Genomic DNA, 9,987 nt, shown 5'->3' with positions numbered 1-9,987 from the left:
TGCCAAAGGTTACTTTTTTCCCTTGACATTAATAAGTGCTCTGTTAATTAATGAGAGATGCTTTGAGGCTGTCTTTCCCCCCATAAACTCTTGCCCAGTAGTTTTAGCATCCATTGCTGATTCTCTCCTGAATCAACAATTACTGTGATAATTGAGAAATGGAGTTGATGCCGTTCAACATCTAGAATCAGTTGCTATTTATTTTCTCATTTCACAGATTAAACCACTGAGGCGCTGAAGGTAAAGTAAATTGTAAAGTCAAGTCATCAGGTAAAGTCATTGTCCCACAAAGTAGAAAGGCCACAAAGCTGTGAGATTCAGACTCAGGCCAACTCCAGAGCCCATTTGTTTGCCCTTCTTTTCTCCTGCCACTCTGCTGCTTCTCCAAGCCGTCAGCTGTGGGAGGTGATGGGATGGTCTCTCAACCCTGTCTGCCACTCTGAACACATTACTTCCTGTTGCTGTCCCTAAATTTAGGGCTGAGGCTCTGGTCACAGTTGGGTGGAAAGAAATGGGCCTCAGGGTCATTTTTGCAACACCCAGCTCCCCGCCCTGACCATGTCCAAGCCTTTCCCTTTTAGTCCCCTCATGATCCTTCCCCAACTGATATTCAGAACAGAAATCTCACGAAGAAGTCAACTCAATGAGGGGGAGAGGGGGAGGGCCAAATTAATAGCATGAGAGTAACAGATACGATGAGTTGACTCACTGGAAAAGACTCTGATGCTGGGAGGGATTTGGGGCGGGAGGAGACGGGGACGACAGAGAATGAGATGGATGGATGGCATCACCAACTCGATGGACATGAATTTGAGTGAACTCCGGGAGTTGGTGATGGACAGGGAGGCCTGGCGTGCTGTGATTCATGGGGTTGCGAAGAGTTGAACACGACTGAGCGACTGAACTGAACTGAACTGAACAGATACAAACTGTTATATATAAAACAGATAAGCAACAAGGATGCATTGTATAGCATAGGGAATTATACCCATTGTCTTATAATAACCTATGCTGTTGTTTAATTGCTCAGTTGTGTCCAACTCTTTTGCAACCCCGTGGACTGTAGCCTGCTAGGCTCCTCTGTCCATGGGATTTCCCAGACAATACTGGAGTGGGTTGCCATTTCCTTCTCCAGGGGATTTTCCTGACCCAGGGATTGAACCCATGTTTCCTGCATTGCAGGTGGATTCTTTACCATTGAGCCTCTTGGGAAGCCTGAAATAAACTATAACAGAGTATAATCTGCAAAAATACTGAATCACTAGGCTCTACACCCCAAACTAACACAATATTGTAAATCAACTATACTTCAATTTTAAAAAGTCACCTCAATTATTCTGCCCCCTTCCCCAAAACACACACACAGACACACACCCCAGAGCTAACAGGGCCTCTCCTCTCCTGATCTGGCGGCAGAGGGAGGATACATGTGGGGTGGACCAGGCTTTGCAGTGTGCACAGGAAGTGCTTGTGGTGGGAGGAGAACCAGAGGCAAAGCTACAGGGCCACTGCAATGCCACACGTGTGTGTGTGTGTGTGTGTTTTACAGCTGGGAGTTCTAAAAAGGAGTGAGGAGAGAGGCTAGGTCATGCTGAAAAAGTGCTGATCTGCGACTTGAACTGGGTCCACCATCAACCTGTACGTTATTTAACATCTCTAGGCCTTGCTCTTGTCATCTGTAAAAGGGACATAATAGTACCTACCTCGGGAGGTTGTGAGGATTAAATGAACAAATCCATGGAAAGTGCTTTGCAGGTGAGTTTTGGCTCCATCAAAGGTGGGGGTGTGTTGCAGAGAAGATGCTGGGTGACGGTGGGTGGCAAAGGAGCCTTGGAGGGCCCTGGCCCCAGGACAATGTCCACACGGGGAGCAAACCGGTGGTTGGGCACTGGGGAGGCTGCTGAGGAGGGAGGTGAGGCTGAGGCAGGAAGGCTGTTCTGGTCATGCGGGCTGGGAGGGCCAGATGACTCACTCACTTACTTGTTTACACTTTATCTCTCACCTGCTTCCAGAAAGGCTTTGAAGTAATTGAAGCCTCAGGTGCCTCAGGCTGCTGAGACAAGGGAATGTCCCAGCTGGAGCATGGCTGGGGCGAGGTGCCTCGGCTTGGCAGGCCCTGGGCTGCCCCGGAGGTAGGAGGAGGGCCAGCCTCTGCCCATGACGGGGAGGACATCAGGGATAAGGCTGAGGAAGGGAAGCTGGACCCGGCCCTGACTGACCACCAGCCCAGAGGACAGAGGGGCTGGAGCGTCCATTCTGGACAACGGAATGTGGGAGGAGGCCTGGTGGCAGGTGGGCACTGAGACCAAAAGCTCTCAGAGTCTGACTGGGTCCACTTCTGGGGTTTGCTCAGTTGCTTTCTTGAGTATAGACAGCCCTGCTGGATATTCCTGGTGGCCAGTCCTGGGTCCTCCAGCTGCCCCAAGGCCCAGGCCCTCTCCACCAGGAACCACCAACTCTTCATCTCTGGGGGGAGGGCCTTTCCCCTGGGGTCCAGGTGCCCCTGGCCTCAGGCCGAATCACTTGTGGGGTCCCTCTCCTCCCCCACCTCCCAACCTCCTCCCTCCCCCTCCCTTACCCCACCCGCAGTTGAGTTGGGCCCCAGCCACCCCACCCTAAACCAGTGGGACACCCTGATGATCCACTGCCTTGACAGCTATGAGGAGGAAGCTCCTGTCCCCACCCACGGGAAGCCCTTCTTTCTCTACCCCTCCCCTACACCGTTTCCGGCCTCTTACCTAGAACATCCTGACTTGCCCCAGGCTCCCCTCAACTCAGGTTTCCTTAGGGGGCAGGTTGATGGCGTCCCCACATTACACCAAGTTTTGGCAAGTCCAGCCCAACTCTGACAGACTTTCTGTCACACTTCCATATAGCGACTTAATCCACTCTTTACTGTGTAATGGAATACCTTCCATTTAGGGAGGTGGAGGGGGTCTCCCCCAGGCGGGATTAAATGTGATGACAGTTCCTAAAGGTAGGGGCTGGAATTCAGGCTAGAAAAGTAAGGCAGAAAGACTGGAGGGCGATATCCAAAGTTAGGAGCCAGCATCTGCCAGCCTGGGTTGTGAAGGAAAGGAGGAAGGAGGGGCCTTGGCAGGAGCAAAGCCCACCCTGAAGACAAACGAGGGGGCTCAACAGACAAGGTGAGAGGGGCTGAATGAGAATAGGAGGGAAACGAGCACAGGAGTGAGGCATGCGAGGCAAGCTGGGCACCCAAAGCCAGTGCTCTGGGACAACCCAGAGGAATAGGGTCGGGAGGGAGGTGGGAGTGGGGTTCAGGATGCGGGCACACATGTACATATCTGTGGCTGATTCATGTTGATGTATGGCAAAAACCATCACAATATTGTAAAGTAATTATCTTCCAAATAAATAAATTAATTAAAAAAAAAGAGCAGGGAGCTTCAGGGCTAGAAGTGCACTGGCCTCAAATCTTGAAGGCCAGAGGACAGAACAGGGTGCAAAGAGGGCAGGGTGGTGGGGGAGGCAGGAGGTGCCTGGGCAGACAGTTGTTACCACCATCTGGGATAAAACCTTTTCATAGGCTGAGGCACATCTGTGTGGGAACAAGTTCCCTGTGAGAGGAGTCACTGGCTGCAAGGAGCAGAAACGCGCTCAACTTGCTTAACCAAAACAGGATTTACTACAAGGAAACAGCAGCAAATCTGTCATACACTTTAAAAAATTATTATTATTTATTCGATTGCATCCGGTCTTACTTGTGACATAGAAGATCTTCATGGTGACGAACAAACTCTAGCTGTGGCCAGCAGCATGTGGAATCTTAGTTCCCCAGCCAGGAATGAAACTTGTGTCCCTTGCATTGCAACGTGGATTCTTAACACCAGACTGACAGGTAAGTCCCTGTTATAGTTTTCAAGTTGCAGGAACGAAGCTGAGCCTAATAAGGAGCTAGATACAGACACTTGAAAGTGATAAGTGGGGTTCTTATCCCCAGATGTCAGCAAGCTTACCCACTTGTGTGTCATACTGTCTCTCTCTCAACTGGTTTTATCTGCATCTCTTTGCACCTTGTAGTGGACATTTGTCATTGGGGCTACTCAACATCTATATCCCTCTAATAGTACCCCTATCTCCTATGGAGGACTGTTTTTAAATATACTCTGGATTTTGTTTTTATTCAGGAGTGATGAGGCCAGCTGGTCAGGAGATGATCGCCATTGAAAAAATCATTTGTTACTGTTCCCAAGAGGGGAGGACATGCCTGCCACACAGGGCCATAAAGGGGAAGCACTGGGGCCACTCACAAGGCAGAAGGAGCCCAGGGAAGGCATGGGCACAAGACCTGTGGTTTCTGTGGGAAAGGCAAGGCAATGGGAGGGTAAGCAGGTTTAGAATTTGCAAAGCTGAATAATCTCAGTGGGTTCTGGGATCTAGGATGGTGTGCAGTTGTCTGGTATCTAGGCCCTGGGATGATCAGGGCTGAGGGATATTGTCTCCTGGAGTGTAAGAGCCAGATAGGGGCGTCGTTTTGGAGTATGGACTATGGACTGGTTGGTTAGTATATATATGAAAGTCACATTCCCTGTACTTCCCTGGTGGTCCAGTGCCAAGACTTTGCATTCCCAATGCAGGGGGCCTGGGTTCAATCCCTGGTCAGGGAACTAGATTCTGCATACTGCAGCTAAAGATCCTGCTGCTACTGCTACTGCTAAGTCACTTCAGTCGTGTCCGACTCTGTGTGACCCCATAGACGGAAGCCCACCAGGCTCCCCTGTCCCTGGGATTCTCCAGGCAAGAACACTGGAGTGGGTTGCCATTTCCTTCTCCAATGTGTGAAAGTGAAAAGTGAAAGTGAAGTCGCTCAGTCGTGTCCGACCCTTAGCGACCCCATGGACTGCAGCCTACCAGGCTCCTCCATCCATGGGATTTTCTAGGCAATAGTACTGGAGTGGCTTGCCATTGCCTTCTCCGAAAGATCCTACATGCTGCAACTAAGACCCAGCACAGCCAAAATAAATAAATATGTTTAAAATTAAAAAAAAACCTTTACGATATATATATATATATATAGGCATACTGCCTATTTATAATCTCTAAGAACTGGTTAACCCTAGAAACGAGCAGTATCTCCCCAGTCAGTAAGGCCCCAGCTGTCAGAGCATCAAGAATACGGAAAATCAGAAATCATAATAAATACAGGAACTTAGCCCACTCACATTGGACATGACCTTGGTGGGACGGTAAATGCAGACATTCTTCCTCCATCTATAAAACCAGAGAGATGGGCATGAAGCTGGAGCTATGGGCACAGTTTCTGTGTCTCATAGTCACTCTTAAGAAACTGAGAACTTAATCTTTCACAATGTCCAAAAAATATCATCTAATGACTCCACCTCCTACTCCAACTCCTGCAATACAAATGCCCAGAGCACTAGGGCTTATAGGAGACAATCCATAGAGTCATCTTGACTACAAGGCTGGGAGGAACCTGGGCACTACCAACTGGGCCGTGGTGCCCTCTGATATTATGATTCAAAACCCCCAGGGATAAACCACGGATGCCCTACAGGACGGACAGCAGAAAAGTCTGGGACCAAGTAAAGGCTTCTAACCCTGACCTAAAGTTATGGGAAACTGGCAAGATTATTGCTGGCATGTGGCGAGATCCTAGGGCTTCCCAGATGGCATCAGTGGTAAAGAATCCACCTGCCAATGCAGGAGATGCAAGAGATGTGGGTTTTACCCCCGGGTCAGGAAGATCCCCTGGAGTAGGAAATGGCAACCCACTCCAGTATTCTTGCCTGAAAAAGCCCATGGACAGAGGAGCCTGGCGGGCTGCAGTCCATGGGGTCACAAAGAGTCAGACATGACTGAGCAGCTAAGCACAGCACACAGGAGGCGAGATCTCACTGATGAAGAGAAACAAAGATATTTAAACAAATACGAAGCAGAAAATAGAGAGCGAATTCATGAAGGTCTATCATAATCCCCCCACATCCTATCTTCTTTACACAAGTGAAAAAAGTCATGCAGAGTGGATTTATAGGAGGAGTGTCTCACATAGAGAAAGGAGAATCTCACAAGAGCATTGAGCCTGCGAAAGATCCAGGGGATTATGATGATGGCTTTTTGATAAGTTAGACTTTTGGATCAGTTTTAGGTTCACAGTAAAATTGAACATAAAGTACAGAGAGTTTTTGTAAACCCCCTACCTCTCCTTCCATAGCCCCTCTATCAACATCCCTTTCCAGAGTGGTACATTTGTTACCCTTGATGAGCCCACATCGACACATCACTAGCCTCCAAAGATCATAGCTTACATTAGGGTTCACTCTTTTGGTTCCATGGGTCTTGACAAATGTATCATGTCATGTATCTACGATGACAGTATCATACAGAATGATTTTGCCACTCTAAAAATTCCATGCTTTGCCAATTCATCTCTCCCTCCCCTCTAACCCCAGGCAGCCACTGATCTTTTTCCAGAATATTGTAGAATTGGAACCATATTGGCTTCTTTCACTTAGTAATATGCACTTAAGTTTTCTCCATGTCTTTTCGTGGCTTGGTAGCATGCCAACTTGATAGCTTCTTTTAGACGCTTGTCTTATTTCATTGTGTGATGGTACCAGAACTTCTTTATCCATCCACCTCATGAAGGAGGACGTCCTGGTCACTTCTAAGTGTTGGCAATTATGAATAAAGCTGATATAAACTATTTACAATAGCCAAGACATGGAAGCACCCTAAGTGTCCATCAATGGATGAATGGATAAAGAAGAGTAAGGACAAAAAGGAGCCCTCTGACATGTGTATGTCTGTCTCTTTCTGCCTCTGCCCACGACAACCTTCAGAAGCAGAACTCCTTCAGAACTGTTTTACTTCCACCTTCCAAATCTCGAGCAAACTTCTCATTAGGCCAATTCTAGCTCAGAACCACACAAGGAAGGGTGTCTTAAAGTGTACCTCCAGTATAATCAAAGTGACAGTACAACACCACCACGGGGACCCAGGCTCCTCCTAGCTCATTGCTAGGCATTCTCACCTCCTGTTAACCACCCTGCATTGAATCTCCTGAGGAGAGGTAGGTCCACCTTGGAGAGCGGCATTTCAGGAGTAGCAGAACCCAAACTGAAACCCAATGGGCTCATCCAAAGGCACATTCTCTCCTGCCTAAGCACATGGTGGCAGCAGGGGAGGGTCACTGGGGAGGTGGCAGCAAAATTAAGGATCCAGATTGTAGTGGTTCCCTCCCTAGGTACATACCACCAGGGGAACATGAGCTCATAAAGAAAAATGAGAAGACATTGAGTAGTATAATACCTGTAAAAGAAAATGCAAAAAAATGAACCTATATGAAATGAAGCAGAATGAATGGACCAATAAGAACTGGCTTTAATCATAATAAAATTCTCAGATCCTGGATGATATTATAATAATTGTAACATTATAATTGAAATAGGGAATGAGAATGTATAAAGAAACTATCAAGTATGAAAAATACAATAGATGAAGTAAAGAATTCAATATGAAAGCTGAATGACAGAATAGATTCAGACTGAGAATGAATTCATAAACTGGAAGACAGGGTTGATGAACTCTCCCAAAGGGTATCAGGAAGGAATAAAGAGGAAAAATACAAGGGTAAAGTTAATAGATACGGAAGATAGATATGTCTTTAAAATGAAATTTCCAGAAGAGGAGGGGGGAAAAAAAAGCTGAAAGGAAGGAAATATTTGAAAAAAGTAATGAGTAAATGAATTCCCAGAGTTTCCCAGAATTAGAGAAAAGTATAAGATTTCAGGCTGAGAACCAACAAGATAGATTAAAAAAAAAAATCACTTGAACTTATTATAGTTAAATTTAATAAAGTGTGAGTTATCTCTTATTTAAATAAAAATTGTATTTATCAAATAAAATTTAATAAAATTCTAAAAGCTTCTACAGAATCGTAACAAACAAGCAAACAAACATAAAATAAAAAACAACACACACACACTAACCACTAGGAACAAGTATCACATTGACCTCAGCTTTCTCAGTGGCAATACAGAATGCCAGAGAAAGAACTTCAGAATGCAAATGTTAGTATAAAAGTGAAATAAAGATGCTCTAAAGCTTTCAAGTTCTTAGAAGATTTACTTACCCACAGGCCCTCTTTGAGAATACTTTTGGATACTTTAAGAAGAAAGCTGATCGCTGAAGAATTGATGCTTTTGAACTGTGGTGCTGGAGAAGACTCTTGAGAGTCCCTTGGACTGCAAGGAGATCCAACCAGTCCATTCTAAAGGAGATCAATCCTGGGTGTTCATTGGAAGGACTGATGCTAAAGCTGAAACTGCAATACTTTGGCCACCTCATGTGACGAGTTGACTCACTGGAAAAGACTCTGATGCTGGGAAAGGTTAGGGGCGGGAGGAGAAGGGGACGACGGAGAATGAGATGGCTGGATGGCATCACCGACTCTGTGGACATGAATTTGAGTGAACTCCGGGAGTTGGTGATGGACAGGGAGGCCTGGCGTGCTGTGATTCATGGGGTCGCGGAGAGTCGGACACGACTGAGCGACTGAACTGAACTGAACTGAAGATATACTTTAAAACATACTTTATCTAATACTTTAAGATACCAGATGGAAGGCTGACTAAAAATAGAGTAAGGTATATATTTGTCTAGATAAATAAGTCTAAAAGTAAAGAGCAAAAATAAAGTCATTGCAAGCAGTTTTCTTTTTTTGTCTTTCTTTTTTTTTAAGCTGTGACACCATGGCTTGGCTTGTGGGATCTTAGTTCCCCAACTAAGGACTGAACCTAGGCCATGACAGTGAAAGTGCCGAGTCCTAACCACTGGAATGCCAGGGAACTCCCTGTAGCAGTTTTGTTTCAGACCAAAAAGATTTTAAGGTGAAAAGCATTATAAATGACAAAAAGGGACATATATATTTGTAAAAGAATGAGTCAAAGGGATAAAATAGCAACAAATAGTGATATAGATTAAATTATGTAAGTGGCAACTGAGAAAACTTGGGTTTGGGATGGGAATAGATAAATCAATAATGGTAATTAGAAATTTTTAACAGATCCTTCTCAAAACTGATAGTTTAGGTAGACAAAAATTGAACAAAGATAGAGCTTATATTTAAACAATGTATTCAGTTCAGTTCAATTAATAAGCTCAAATTAATAGGTATATGTAGAGAAACTTCGGAGAAGATGATGGCACTCCACTCTAGTACTCTTGCCTGGGAAATCCCATGGATGGAAGAGCCTGGTAGGCTACAGCCCATGGGGTCGCTAAGAGTCGGACACGACTGAGTGACTTCACTTTCACTTTTCACTTTCATGCATTGGAGAAGGATATGGCAACCCACTCCAGTGTTCTTGCCTGGAGAATCCCAGGGACGGGGGAGCCTGGTGGGCTGCCGTCTATGGGGTCGCACAGAGTCAGAAACGACTGACACGACTTTGCAGCAGCAGCAGCAAAATTTGACCTTGTAGTAGATCACAAAGGAATCTTCAATTAATTTCAAAGAATCAGCATAAAAAATATAGGTCTCAGACTATAGTGCAATAAAATTAGAAATTTACAACAAAATGGTAGCTTTAAAAATCTCCTATGTCTGTAAACTAAAATAATACTTCCAAATTACTCTTGGTTTAAAGAGGAAATGATAAGGAAAAGTAGGGGAAAATAACTATAGTCACAGCAAAGATTATAAGAACAGTGAAAGCAATCAATACTATGTGCTATAGATTAGACTTGTAAATAATCTAGTGTGACAAATTAAGGAGCCCTGAAAAAGACTCACTTATCTATAGATACATACAATATAACAGAGGTGGTATTGCATGGTTTGAATTAGTTAGCTCTCCACATAGGAAAAAATTAGATTCTTGTTTCACAACATATAAAAACAAAATTTAGAGGTATTAAAGACATAAAAGGCAAAACTAAAATTTTTAGAAAAAAAAGAATATTTTTTAGTATCTTTAGGGTAGGGCAAGACTTCTTGAACAAAGA

The 9,987-nt window shown here is 45.0% G+C and overlaps 1 long non-coding RNA gene across 2 annotated transcripts; it reads left to right on the top strand.

Annotated features, from left to right (window-relative positions):
* The first annotated feature begins 1,548 nt into the window (after positions 1-1,548).
* On the top strand, positions 1,549-8,604 carry LOC148776011 (uncharacterized). Of its 2 annotated transcripts, none has more exons than XR_016038831.1 (3): positions 1,549-1,755; positions 3,734-3,859; positions 8,120-8,604. It is a non-coding gene; the product is annotated as an uncharacterized LOC148776011 (long non-coding RNA). The 2 variants fall into 2 exon arrangements; XR_016038832.1 differs by lacking the exon at positions 1,549-1,755 and adding an exon at positions 2,020-2,132.
* The last annotated feature ends 1,383 nt before the right edge of the window (positions 8,605-9,987 follow it).

This window comes from Moschus berezovskii, chromosome 12 (genome assembly GCF_049115385.1).
Source record: "Moschus berezovskii isolate FMDL1 chromosome 12, NW_MosBer_1.0, whole genome shotgun sequence".
Classification (NCBI taxonomy): domain Eukaryota; kingdom Metazoa; phylum Chordata; class Mammalia; order Artiodactyla; family Moschidae; genus Moschus; species Moschus berezovskii.
Note: the sequence above shows the minus strand (reverse complement) of the source record. Positions and strands in the feature narration are given on the sequence as shown.